The following is a 15466-nucleotide window of genomic DNA, read 5'->3' on the forward strand; positions in this document are numbered from 1 at the left end:
CCAAGTTGAATCTCTTTGATTTAGTGACTTTTCCCCCCAAATCGGCAACACTGTTTTACAACAGGAATATAAATAGGAAAGGCGCAAAACTTGCTTATTATTTTTATCATTATGTGAAACTGTTACAAAGTTTAAAAAAAAATGCTTTTCTCTTACAAAAAATTGCAGTGCTCCTACTGAAAAGTAAACCCTGGTATTTCATTTCTAGGATGCATTTACTTCTCGTATTATATTCACAAGGGAGCTTCGAAATAAACCTGAAATTCTCCAAATCTAATGGACACCGAATTTACTGAGCTCTCCGTGATTAAATAATGTATTATAACTAACTAATTAACTAACCAACTTTATGCCAATGAAACCCGAAGGTTCAATGTCGTGTTCGCAGAAGTTTTCCATTGACTTCTGTCCTTAGCCAACTGCATTCAATTTCTACTTTGTATTCCTATTTCTGCGAGATTCATGTTAATATTGTCAACTCATCTGCACCTAGGTCTTCCTAATGGTCGTTGCTTTCCGATTGGATTTCCAGTTAAAATTTTGAAAGCGTTCCTACTTTCTTCCATTCTGGCTACATGACCTGCCCACATAAGCCTCTAGACTTAATGACCTTAACAATGTTTGGTAAACGGTATAAAGTATGCAGTCCCTCGTTATGAAGTTTCCGCCAGTATCCACTCTCGTTCCTCTTGGGTCCGAATATTCATTTCACAATCTTGTTCTCAAATACTTTCAGTCTACGTTCTTCCCTCAGAGTAAGTGACGGAACCATAGATCTCTCAGAGTTAGCAACCATAGAGGACAACAGGAATTATTATCGTTTTATATATTTTAAGTTTCGACAGAATTCACGACGACAAAAGATTTTGAACTGAATAATATCACGAATGCTTTTATTCGACATTTAATTTCTTCGTGAAAATGGCTTTGGTTTGTTAGTATTGATCCTAGACAGTGGCGTATTAACGATTTTGTTTCGGGGGGAACTTTGCTAACTTTAGCCCTGGAAATCTGAAAATTCTGCAAGATATTTCATTCACTTTAAGAAAGTAAATAAAATTTCGGGGGTCCCCACTGATCCTAGATATAATCAAATATGCATTATAAGTTTAAATATCTTCGAAACTTATAATGCATCTAGGATCAGTGGGGACACCCGAAATTTTTGTGATAATATATTTGATCCCTACATGCGTGACGACGTCTTATTGTAATGCGAGAGGAAAAACTATGTGCCTAGTTGTTACTGATGAATAGGTTACTGAATATGTCTATATATAAAGAATGAACATTTTTTTATAAACCACATTTTTCGTATTTCAAGGTCCTTCAACACAAAAGAAAAAAAAAGTTAACTGTTTATAGTTGATATTAACTTCCCTTCCTTTCTCCTACATAATACTTAATAAGTTGCGACACAAACTGTCATCACGAAATCCATTTCGCGAAAAGCATTTTCTTGTCTGTAGTTTAGTAGAAGGGAAACGCTTGTTTATAATATACAAGAGTTGATTGGAGATGTTGAAAGGTCAAATGATGAGAATAAGGATGGTGCGACTCTTTCCTTGTTCATAAGTACATATGCGTACTTGAATCAGTTAATGTAAAAAGAGCTTCAATCAAACAAACTTAGTTTTGAGAAGAATAAAAAAAACGTTGCAGTTTTGAAACTATAAAATTAAAATGAACCCATTTTTTCCGCTTGGATAACAATCAGTGGCGTAGGGAAGGGGGGACGGAGGGGCCGGGCCCCCCCAAAGAGGTCCGACAATGTACTTTGGTACTTTGATGTTTGTAATTTTTTATATACTTTTATGTTTATATATTTTTTTGTTTGTAATTTTTCTATATGTACCTATAACAGCACTTGTCCCCCCCCAAACACACATCCTGGCTACGCTACTGAATTACATTAATCGAATGCAGTATAGGAAAACCATTTGTATGTTCATTGCCATTGTAAAGAAGGAAAAAAAAAAAGAAAGAAAGATTTCCGCTGTGGACTGAAGCCCTTCTTGCATGGAAATTATACACGAAGCCATGTATGCATGCATTTTTTTTAAGTTACTAGCTGAACCTGTTCTATTTACACAGCGCACAGTTCTAATATGAGCATGACTCTCCTTCCCACTTCTCACTATATCTGTGCAAGTCTCTTTATGGACACAAGTAAAGGACAGGAAGGCTCGCGAAAGAGTGAATTGCTATAGGCAAACATATAAATGTAGTATTTTAATATATAGAATGTTGGAGTGAGTTTGTGGCAAACTTGGATAAGTGATATATGATACCAAATGCAAATATTTTTTCTTGTAATTCCATATCCGCGCACGCCTCATTGTGGTCCACAAGCCTTCGAAGTTGCCAGCTTGCAATAAGTTTTGTCATTGAGATTAAAGCAAAGCGCCTGAAATGTCCATCAACCCGCTATACTTAGCTCCTCTACTGGTTGCCTTTTACAATGGTATCAACCTTAACGTCCTAGTAGCAATATTAAACTAATAGAGTCAAAACGACGCCTAAAATGTGGAATAGGAAAATAAAGACAATTTTTTTGTTTTCTTTTGAAAATTTGAATGAGAACTGGAAAATCTACCCAAAATTTGGAATCGACCAGCGAAAACGTTACATTTCTTGCACTTGTGGTTTTCGAGATCTCATTGTCGAAAGGATTGGCCACAAACAGACTTTTCTTGACCACAAACATATAAACCTAGCATATTAATATATAGATGATCATAAACATATAAACCTACCATTTTAATATGTACATTATTGTTTGTTCTTTTTTTAACATAAAACTGTGTTAAGACTTTTTTTTTTTTGCCAGGTTCCAAACTTTGTAGGTCGACCAACCGAATGGGACGAAATCAATAGTTATTGCCACTAACATATAAAACAAATATAATTCTCCATGCAGAAAGGGCTTCAGTCACTGACTCAAGTCTCGTGAAAGAGTTTAAAAGCAAAGATAATCAAAACATAAACGCAATACACAGGAGATGAGTGTGTCATTTATAACCTTAATTTCTTAAATCTCAAGACACAAATAATCTCAATTTGATACTCAACTCCCATAATCAACTGAAGTAATAATATTTTGCTTCTTTTTTTTTCAGTTTATAAATTCTTCCAGTCAGTCACTGAAATGTTTTCATCCTATAGTTCTAAAACTAGTGATTATAGAAGCGAGAGGGTTTGTATTTTATTTTTATTGAATAGTCTCATAGTCTTACCTTTCATCAATTTCACCAATTTCAGATTTTTTAAAACAAAAGCTACTGTGGAACCTATTTGGAAAGGATGGGAGATAAATTCACTTCCACTGGTTTTTGAACCCTCAGCAGTAAGAAATGTGGAAAAACTTCAAAGATAACATATACCATATTGTGTATCAAAAGATAATGTTTGACACATCAGAGGGTAAGTAAGGGGGCGGGGTAATATTACGGCTTATTCACGGCTTATTTTAAATCCAAGTAGTGCGAGTGATTAGGAAACCTTTTAAAAATAATGTGCGACTTATTGTATCAAAAGCAAATATATTTTTACATATGAGCGACGAATCGAGAGACAAAATCATGTTGATGGCAAAAAAAAAAAAAAAAAAAAAAAAAAAAAAAAGAAAAGAAAAATCGAATTCGAGATTTCAATGGATTTGCATTTGTTTCATGTCCCATAGAAAGTGAAATTTCGACGTCTGCTCGTCTTGATGTGCACTCCCGTAGAGTCCATGCCGCGTTTTACATATCTGAACCAAATTTCAAACTTAAAATTTTATGTGACTCCGAAGGGTATTTCTTCGAATTCTCCTCCTATCCCTAAAAATAAGAGTAGTTTAGTAGTTTACTAAAGGATGAAAAATAAAAATTGCGATTTTGTCAAAAACGGTTATAATGATTTTGTTTATATTTCATAGAACAAAACCCAGTTTTTAATAACAACCCTACATCGTAGGATAAGTAATTTACGTGAGTATTTTCTCAAAAATGACTCAGACAGTTTTCTTCATCTTCATAATTCATAAATAAATATATCATGGATTATCTGATAATATAACATAACTCATTTATTTTGACATAATTTACGAGTAGTAGTTTATTCTTCGGGTGCTTCTTCCTTTTCTCGGCGATTTCTTAAAAACTACTCAGTGATTTGACTCATTAATATTTCATTAATAACCTGTCATAATTATTTTGTTCTGAAAATAATTTATCTACTAAGGTAGTTAATTCTTGGAGGCGAATTTTTTTTTTCGGACCATTTTCTCAAGAATGACTCAGGCGATTTTATTCATATTTCATAAATGAATATTTCACTAATAACCTAACAATATGAAAACTTATTTGTCCTGAAAAATATCTACGAAGAGTAGTTTATTCTTAAGAGTGAGTTCTTTTCGGACAAGTTTCTCAAAAACGACTCTGATGATTTTGTTCCTATTTCATAAGTAAATATTTAATTAACAACCGAACAATGTAGAATACTCGTTTGTCCAATCAGAAGTCTACAGAAGGTAGTTTATTCTTTAGGGTGAGTTTCTTTCGGATGACTTTCTAAAAAAAAAAAAAAAAAAAAAAAAAAAAAAATTGTTCATTTCATTAATAATTCTGTAATATTGTATCACTTCCATGAGAATATCCAGAAGGGGTAATTTACTTTTGGAGATGAGTTCTTTGATAGTTTTGCAAAATACGATTATGCGATTTGTTGATATTTTATAAAGAAATATTTTATTAATAACCTTAACCAGGGACGCATACATGGGAATCTACCTGGTCCGGACTTTCCAAAAATCTCCTAACTCAACATACATGTGTACACTTTGTCAATAAAACTATACTTGTATAACAGGGAAATGATTAATGTAGCATGAAAATTTTATCTTTAGTTCATTCGTACTCTTTCTCTTATAAAAAAACAACCTGGTTCTATCATATTTTTTTTTCTAAAAATAGAACTGACCCTAACATATGGCACAAGTCATTTTATAATGGAAAAAGTACAAGCGGAAATTTACTTTCGGGGTGTTCCCTTTTTTGGGGGGAGGGGGTTAAGTTTTCTGAAAACATCTTATAATTTTGTTCATATATTACAAGAAAATGTTTCATTATTAATTGTAGCACAACATGATTTAGTTTAAGAAACTGGAGCGAGTAAGTTTATTGCTGTAGGTCGTACCTTTTGTTACAAGGTTATCGTAGGACCCGCTTTTTATCATTATTTTATTTTTCTAAATTTATTTATTTATTATTGTTATTCATCGAGCAGAAGGATGTAACTTACTCCTCAATGCGGTAAGATCAGTGCATTAGGTTTCAGTATATAAAATGTTTAATAGATGGAACAAAGGAAGAAATTCAACGCAAGTGGCAGTTTGGCAAACACCACATTTTTTTACAATTATTTTGCATTGTCTGACAATATCTGGTAGGCAAGATTGTATTGTTAATTTGCAGAATAGTGTATAAAATTATAATCAGCAAATGACTCTTTCAATGGCGGCTCATGGGGAAAGTCATACTGGTAAAAATTAGTTCTTTTCTTTGCTTGAAATTACAAGAAGACTTTCTTAATGTACTAATTGTTGATACAACAATTAATATCATATAACCTTTATTTCTTTAGTTTCAAGCGATAAAACTTTAATTTTACAAGTGTGATTTTCCTCAAGAGATTTAAACCATGTGTTTGTAATGGATCTTAAACTGGACTTCTCTAACGCTAGATTTGTTGTTGTTGTTGTTGTTGTTAATCTGTTCCCACTAAACAGCAGAGAGATGTCCAAGGAATATCAGGTTGTCCTATTTTCCTCAGTGTACGCCGTGAAAATCCAGGAAGGATTCCTGTGGGGCATTTCTGGGCTCTTTCAAAGATAATCACAGCACTACTTTGGGACATCCAAATAATATCCCTAGATAACCACATTCTACTAAAATCGACGGGATATCCCGAAGATATTTCCATTATTCTTAAAGTTTCTACAATACCAGGCAAATCCCATTCAAATCCAAGGGAAATCATATTTATGGATATTTTCATTATCCTTAAAGTTTCTACTGCAGACCTGAATGTCCTGGGATAGGTATGGGACCTATGGTATGTCCAGAGGACGTCCAGTGGACATATTGTGTTACGCACTGAGATTTAACGATGTAGAAATATGATAAAACAAATTGATAAACTGCCATCTACTCTCTCAGATAATTAGGCAACTTCCTAATCCGCGAACAAAAATCACAGATAAACTACAACTGAAACAAGAATTATTTGGGAATAGTACATAGCCACAGCAAACCTTTCCTGTTGATAGGTTTCCATTAAGGATGGACACAATCGGTTTCCATATAACTGGAAACTGGTATCTAGAAAACTCGAAAACCAGAAAACTTATATTTCGGCTTTGTTCACTGGTTCGGTTTTCTTCGAGACAAGGTTCGGTTTTTCTCCGAAACCATATTGTGTTTTCTCTAAAAATATTTTTGCATTTTCACTGAAACAAGAATTATTTGGGAATAGTACATAGCCTCCAGCAACCCTTTACTGCTGATAAGTTTCCATTAAGGAGGGCAAAACCGGTTTTTATACAACCGGAAATCGGTATCTAGAAAACCCGAAAACCGAAAAACTGATATTTCGATTTTTTTCAACACCTGTTCGGTTTTCTTCACGAAAAGGTTCGGTTTTTCACCGAAATCATTTCTCGTTTTCTCTAAAAGATTTTTTTCCATTTTTACTGAAACCAGTGTGATTCCTGCCGAAGTTGGTATCCGTTCTTCTTCTTGTAGTACTTATTTCCAAACAAGTTAACGAACAAGCAAAATATTTTTGATGGAAAACAAAACCGGTCTGAAAACCGTTTTTTTAATGTTTCAAAAACTGGTTTTCGTACACATCAGTAGTTTCAATATTTTCTGTAAGTGCTTTGTTCACAGATTTCAGTTTACAGTAGAAAAGTCACTGGCAGGAAGAAATAAGAGTTAAAATGAGTGTACCGAATGTAAAAGCAACACATGCTAGGCATTCCATCGCAGAGAAGAAAAAAATAAAATACAAATGATTAGAAAAAATAAACATAAAGAATGAAAATTTTATGTCATTTTACGGTATTTTGCAGCATTAACAAACAAAGAGGAAATAACATAGTACATTCAAAAGTCATCCAATAAAAGATCGGAAACCAGTAGGTAATAAACACAGGATGTGTTGTGCATGCTTTGGAAAAAAGTATTAAATGAGAGATGAAACATGTGAAGATTAGAATAAATATTAGTTAAATTCGTTTATCAACACATAAGTGCGTAACAAAAATTACACATGAACATAGGCGTGTGCAGAGACTCAAGGGAGGAAAAATGCTTTGCATTTCTTCCGATATTTCAGCATCCTTCAAAATTCCCAGTGAATTACACGGAATTTTGAATTGGTTCATTTCTTAGAATGGCGGAGCTCAACTGTAAGGAAGTTAACCCTTTTCGGAAGTTCGGAGTGCACGTTCATGTAGTGTACGGCTACCGACAAAAGAAAAATATATTTCACAAATATACTATATGTAGTTTACAATACCCTATTTTCTTCTATTTCAGGCTGTACATGATTGAATACGGACAAAATTTGTGAATTATGGTATATATGTTGATTTTTTCTTGTTGCAACAGACATACTTGAACTTTGTTCCATTCTGTCAAACGTTTATTTTATACATATAGTTTATATAAGGCTTGCAACATTACTACATGCATGGATTATGAAGAGTAACGAATGTCATTGTTCTTGGTGCAAAGCAAGATTAGAACTGATTGACGCAAATTATTATTGCTTTAACTTATTTATTTGTTCAAATTATTATAAATCTGTACTTATATATGAAATAGCGTTCACCTAGAGCCACTACATTTTGTGCACAGACAGATCTGCACTAAATCTAAGTGCGTATGAAGCCGTTTTTTTTTATTTTAGACTCGGAGGAGGTTGATTAACAATGGGTAAAACTGTATGCGAAAATGTATGTGTGTTTGTAGCTGTTCCTAAAAAACACCTTGCCTGTATGCAACACTCATGAAAGTTCTGTGTACAGGCTTACATAACAGCAGAGGATAAATATTCGGACAATGGATTTCCTCTTTTTTTACCCAGGCAACACTGAAAAGGAACCACTGGAGATCAAGTTTTTAAGTTGGGAATCTGGCTTCCCAACGTTCCCCTATAGCTCCGCCACTGCCTTCCTACTTTCCAAAACCTGACGGATATGCATTGAAATGTAAATCCGTTACGTCTTGATGACAAAGCGATCTAAAGGAAGTCAATGTACAGGTAACCCAAACCACTTGCCCATTGAGCTCTTTCAATCGGTTTGCAATGTAGAGTTATATGACTTCATTGTGGTGACAATAAAATAAGAGTTGAGTCGTGAAGGGTCTTTCAAATCAGTTGACATTCTTACGCCTTCTTTTGTTTTCGTATGAACGCATAATTTACATTCACAAAAGAGCTTCCAGGCTTCGGTGCGTAAAAACAGAATTAACCACACTAAACTGTTAAACTGATTCAAGTAAAGAAAGTCTTATAAGTCTGATGTACTAAATTGATTGCTTCCAACAGAAACAACCGATAGTACATACACGCTAACATAATATTGATGTGTTTATTTCCATGATAATGGTGTTAATGTATTTATGATCTTAAAAGATTGATAGGATGCATTTTCTGCCTTGCTTGCAGAAAGAAAAGATATTAAAACAAACCTTTATAACCAAAGACGAATAACAGAAAAGTTATTATGAAGAAAATAATTCTGCAATTAATAGGTCTATTGTGCAAAATAGTGGTTGCCGTAATTATTAATCTTGAGTATACAGTCGTATTTCGACGTCATTGTTGCCAATTTAGCCATTTTGTTGCTAAATCTAGCCATTTTCGTATGTTGATTAGCTAATAGAATTGACTTAGTTATTAGCTATAATTTTGATCCATAAGTTCCAACTTCTTTTCATTTATTGTCCTTACTTCTTAGCAATAGTTGAATTCAAATCTTTATATACACACATTTATTCGCATTAAGTGTAGCTTGCTATTTTTCTTGTTATTTGTATTACTCATTGCGTCACGGTCTCACGACAAATCCAGGCTCTGGAAACTCTTAGCGTGTTTGCACACGATACCGATAAAATCGGAGGAAGCCCCGATAATATCGGTGTCGGTGTCAGCGTACTTTGCACACGTCGCCGACAATATCGGTGGAAGCCCTGACAATATCGTTGCCGGTGATGAGCGAAGTAAGCGACACACAAAAAATCTTCTCCATATATGAAAACAAATTTTAAAAAAATAATAATTGGGAAAATTATTTTTTAAAACAAGGACTATAAAAACTGTTCTGAAGAGGTGTGGAGGACGGTACAAAACTTAGAAAAAATAGTCCTATGCCTAAACATGTTTAGATTTAACAGTGCCGTTTTAAATAGATGCTGTAAACATATTATTTTCGCTTCGATGAGAATTGATGCTGCTGTACATTGCAAACTATATTAGTTTTAATTTTTGTTGGAACACTGTTACATATTGTATGTATATTATTTTGTTTTCCATGCAATTAACATTAATGTCAGTAGATTAAATGATAAGATTCGAATTAGTAATTCTGTTTTACATTGCTCCATACATAACTGGCGCAAATCCCGGGGGGATGAAGGGGACTTGTCCCCTCCAATCTTGGAACTGGGGAGATTGACCCCCCCCCAATAATCCGATTTGAAATGTGTTTTTTGGGAAATAAATTTGATTGTGTCCGATCGCCAGAAAGGAAAGTGAGATGAAATGAATGTCCACTCAGAAGAAGCCTCAAATCTGCCCGCCTCCCAATGTTGAAGACAACTCTGCTCCCCTGATCCTCCACAGCATTGTTTCTCGACTACAGAAATATTTTGAACATCGCTATAAGATATATATATATATATATATATATATATATATATATATATATATATATATATATATATATAACTCTATGGCCTATGGAACCCGGAGGTTCAGTGCCGCGTTCACAAAAGCTCTCCACTGACTTCTATCCTTAGCTAATTGCATCCAGTTTCTACTTTGTATTCCTATCTCTGCGAGATCCATCTTAATATTATCCTCCCATCTGCGCCTAGGTCTTCCTAATGGTCGTTTTCCTATGGGTTTTCCAGTCAAGACTTTGAAAGTGTTTCTACTTTCTTCCACTCTAGCTACATGACCTTCCCACCTAAGCCTCCTAGACTTGACGACCCTAACAATGTTGGGTAAACCGTATAAACTATGTAGTTCCTCTTTATGGAGTTTCCGCCATTCCCCATTCTCGTTCCTCTTGGGTCCGAATATTCTTCTCAGGATCCTGTTCTCAAATACTTTCAGTCTATGTTCTTCCCTCAGAGTAAGCGACCATGTTTCGCAACCATACAGAACAACAGGCATGATTATCGTTTTATATATTTTAAGCTTCAAATTCTTCGACAGAATTCGCGACGACAAGAGATTTTGAACCGAATAGTAACACGAATTCCCTGCTTTTAGTCGACATATATATATAATATGGGAACGATCTAACCCCCCCCCAATGTTGAAGACAGATTTGCGCTGTTGCATACACCCTGTCGTTTCTCGTTTCCTTTTGTCCATGAACTCAAAATCCTGGGCAAGGCTTGAATAAACTTTTCGCCATGCTTTTTGCTTTTCAATTCTGTCCTTGAAAGATTCTGTTATCTTATCCCATATGCAAGGTCTACATTCCACAAGTTCAATAAGGGTTAAAATATCGAGTGGAAAAATTCCTGCCATCTCTAAAAATCTAAGCAAAACTAGAAAGATACGAATGCAATAATACACAACCTTTTCATTCAGTCACTGTAGCTGAACTGCAGAACTCTATCAGGGAGTCGATCCCGGTACAAAGGGGAGAGGGAAACTTGGATACATAGCTTTGGTCTTTGTTTTCAATTGCCATTCCACAAATTGTTTTTAAAAAGGGGGGATTTGGCGTGGGTAGTCCTGCCCCCTTCCCCCACCATCACGCAGTTCTTCGAAAACAATTTCAATCGTTTGTACTTCGTTTGCTCCCATTTGCTCCGCAGTAGCTCCGTTTGCTCCCTTACCGTTCCCGAGAAAATGGAATCTTAAAGTGGGGGGCCAGAACAACGTCGTTCCAGCCCCCCCACCCAACTAAAAATAATAGTTGAGGGGAACGGATGGTGGCATTCGTTTGTACTTCGTTGGCTCCCATTTGCTCCACAGTTTCTGCGTTTGATCCCCTACCGTTCCCGAAAAAATAGAAATATAAAGTGGGGGGGCCAGAACAACATGGTCAGAGCCCCCAACCCAATAGCAGAGAGAAACGGATGGTGGCATTCGTTTGTACTTCGTTTGCTCCCATTTGCTCCGCAGTACCTCCGTTTTCTCCTTTACCGTTCCCGAGAAAATAGAAATTTAAACTGAGGGGCCAGAAAAAGGTGGTCCCAGACCCTCGAATTAAAAACAGTCACAGAGAAGAACAGATGGTCGCATTCGTTTGCAATTCGTTTGCTCCCATTTGCTCCGCAGTAGCTCCGTTTGCTCCTTACCGTTAACGAGAAAATAGAACCTTAAAGTGGGGGGACCAGAACAACGTCGTCCCAGCCCCCCCACAAAATTAAAAATAATCGCTGAGCGGAACGGATGGTGGCATTCGTTTGTACTTCGTTTGCTCCCATTTGCTCCGCAGTAGCTCCGTTTGCTCCCTTACCGTTCCCGAGAAAATAGAAATTTAAACTAAGGGGCCAGAAAAAGGTGGTCCCAGACCCTCGAATTAAAAACAGTCACAGAGAGGAACAGATGGTCGCATTCGTTTATACTTCGTTTGCTCCCATTTGCTCCGAAGTTTCTACATTTGTTCCCCTACCATTCCCGAGAAAATAGAAATTTAAACTGAGGGGCCAGAAAACGGTGGTCCCAGACCCTCGAATTAAAAACAGTCACAAAGAGGAACAGATGGTCGCATTCGATTGTACTTCGTTTGCTCCCATTTGCTCCGCAGTTTCTACGTTTGTTCCCTTACCGTTAACGAGAAAATAGAACCTTAAAGTGGGGGGACCAGAACAACGTCGTCCCAGCCCCCCCACAAAATTAAAAATAATCGCTGAGCGGAACGGATGGTGGCATTCGTTTGTACTTCGTTTGCTCCCATTTGCTCCGCAGTAGCTCCGTTTGCTCCCTTACCGTTCCCGAGAAAATAGAAATTTAAACTGAGGGGCCAGAAAACGGTGGTCCCAGACCCTCGAATTAAAAACAGTCACAAAGAGGAACAGATGGTCGCATTCGTTGTACTTCGTTTGCTTCCATTTGCTCCACAGTAACTCCGTTTGCTCCGCTTACGTTCCCGAGAAAATGGAACATTAAATTGGGGGGCCAGAACAACGTCGTTCCCATTTGCTCCGCCGTTCCTAAGTTTGCATCCTTACCGTTCCCAAGAAAATGGAACTTTAAACTGTGTTGGGCCTGAAAAAAGGAACCCAGGAACTTCGAGGGGCCAGAAAAAACTGATCCCAGCCCCTCGAATTAAAAAAAAAAAAAAAAAATCACAGAGAGGAACAGATGGTCGCATTCGTTTGTATTTCCTTTGCTCTCATTTGCTACGCAAATGAAGTACAAGCGAATGCCACAATCCGTTCCTATCTGCTATTGATTGGGGGGCTGGGAACTTGTAATTTTTTGCCCCGTACTTTAAATTTCTATTTTATCGGGAATGATAGGGGAGCAAACGTAGAAACTGCGGAGCAAATGGGAGCAAACGAAGTACAAACAAATGCTACCATCCGTTCCCCTCAGCGATTATTTTTAGTTGGGTGAGGGGCTGGGACCATGTTGTTCTGCCCCCCCCCCCATTTAAATTTCTATTTTCTCGGGAACGGTAGGGGAGCAAACGTAGAAACTGCGGAGCAAATAGGAGCAAACGAATGCGACCATCTGTTCCTCTCTGTGACTGTTTTTTATTCGAGGGTCTGGGACCACCGTTTTCTGGCCCCTCAGTTTAAATTTCTATTTTCTCGGGAATGGTAGGGGAACAAATGTAGAAACTTCGGAGCAAATGGGAGCAAACGAAGTATAAACGAATGCGACCATCTGTTCCTCTCTGTGACTGTTTTTAATTCGAGGGTCTGGGACAACCTTTTTCTGGCCCCTTAGTTTAAATTTCTATTTTCTCGGGAACGGTAAGGGAGCAAACGGAGCTACTGCGGAGCAAATGGGAGCAAACGAAGTACAAACGAATGCCACCATCCGTTCCGCTCAGCGATTATTTTTAGTTGGGTGGGGGGCTGGGACGACGTTGTTCTGGCCCCCCACTTTAAGTTTATATTTTCTCGTTAACGGTAAGGAGCAAACGGAGCTACTGCGGAGCAAATGGGAGCAAACGAAGTACAAACGAATGCGACCATCTGTTCCTCTCTGTGACTGTCTTTAATTCGAGGGTCTGGGACCACCTTTTTCTGCCCCCTCAGTTTAAATTTCTATTTTCTCGGGAACGGTAAGGGAGCAAACGGAGCTACTGCGGAGCAAATGGGAGCAAACGAAGTACAAACGAATGCCACCATCCGTTCCGCTCAGCGATTATTTTTAGTTGGGTGGGGGGCTGGGACGACGTTGTTCTGGCCCCCCCACTTTAAGGTTCTATTTTCTCGTTAACGGTAAGGGAGCAAACGGAGCTCTGTGGAGAAAATGGGAGCAAACGAATTACAAACGAATGCGACCATCTGTTTCTCTCTCTGACTGTTTTTAATTCGAGGGTCTGGATCACCTTTTTCTGGCCCCTCAGTTTAAATTTCTATTTTCTCGGGAACGGTAAGGGAGCAAACGGAGCTATTGCGGAGCAAATGGGAGCAAACGAAGTACAAACGAATGCCACCATCCGTTTCTCTCTGCTATTGGGTGGGGGGCTGGGACCATGTTGTTCTGGCCCCCCCACTTTATATTTCTATTTTTTCGGGAACGGTAGGGGATCAAACGCAGAAACTGTGGAGCAAATGGGAGCCAACGAAGTACAAACGAATGCCACCATCCGTTCCCCTCAACTATTATTTTTAGTTGGGTGGGGGGCTGGAACGACGTTGTTCTGGCCCCCCACTTTAAGATTCCATTTTCTCGGGAACGGTAAGGGAGCAAACGGAGCTACTGCGGAGCAAATGGGAGCAAACGAAGTACAAACGATTGAAATTGTTTTCGAAGAACTGCGTGATGGTGGGGGGGGGGCAGGACTACGCACGCGGGTGTTTGGGATAGTTTTGGAAATGAGAGAAAAAAATCTGCAACAAGTGAAGCATGAAGTCACAACCCTATTGTTGAGATCACAATCAAGAAAATGCCAAATGAGTAACTTGTGAACAATTCTGATGAAAATAAAAGAAAGTAATAATAATCAGGATTTTTTTCATATACTTATGTTCACAGTGTATCAAACTTTGAAAATTACGCTTAAATTAATTTCCAGAATATATTAAAATTTAAAAGCATTAATAGATTAAAAAATATACCATCAAAGAGTGTGTGTGTGTGAGAGAGAGAAAGAACAAAAATAAAAAAAGGAGTGGAAAATAATCAAGAAATTGGTTATCTAAATTTCCTATATTCTATTTGGTAATAGCTATTTAGAGGGAAACCAGTACTCTTCAGACTTCCCACATTTTATATTTATTTAATAAAAGGAATTAGCTACTCCAAAACAGAGACTGTAAAAAAATAATAAGCTGTTCTGAAGTTGTTTATAGGACAAGATAATGATAATAATAATAATAATATACAATTGTAATAGAAAAAAGTGGAAACAACAATATTCCAAAGACAAGAAACGAAACAAAAATACACAGTCACTCACTCTCTTCATCGAACCCGCTGGCCGGCCTACATTATCGGTGGCGTGTGCATCCAATAATAAGAAAACATTGTCCCCGACAAAATCGGTGTCGGCGATACCGCCGACAGTATCGGGGGCTTGGCCGACAGCATCTGCGTGTCGGAGGATCTGCCGATAATATCGGTGGCGTGTGCAAGCTACGATTTCAATACATTGAAGTCGATTTCACCGCCGACAATATCGGTGGTTCCACCGATATTATCGTTGCCGTGTGCAAACGCATTACTCAGGCTTTCTTCCAGGAAACTTTGTTGACGAAAACAAATTCAAAATATAAGGGACCTGCACTGGAAAAAGTGAAATGAATTATTTAAGTTTTATGTCCCACGGTTATGCCGGATAGGCTAAAGGAGACGGCGATGATGAGAAATGAATGAAATGGTGGAATGAAGAAAGTGGGAGGAAACGGAGAACCCCCGAGAAAACTCACGCACACGGTGTTTGCCCACCACAAAGCTCACTTGGCGCGATCTGGGATTGAACCAATGACCCCATGCACCAGATGTGAATGCTCTACCACTGAGCCACCGCGGCCCACCTGCACTGGAA

The 15466-nt window shown here is 37.5% G+C and overlaps 1 protein-coding gene across 1 annotated transcript in view; it reads right to left on the reverse strand.

Moving 5' to 3' along the window:
• Positions 1-15466, reverse strand: part of LOC145661944 (carbohydrate sulfotransferase 4-like) — a 56440-nt gene that overhangs the window by 9527 nt on the left and 31447 nt on the right. The gene's annotated exons all lie outside the window — the stretch shown is intronic.

This window comes from Thermobia domestica, chromosome 1 (genome assembly GCF_964235325.1).
Source record: "Thermobia domestica chromosome 1, izTheDome1.hap1.1, whole genome shotgun sequence".
In the NCBI taxonomy this organism is placed as follows: domain Eukaryota; kingdom Metazoa; phylum Arthropoda; class Insecta; order Zygentoma; family Lepismatidae; genus Thermobia; species Thermobia domestica.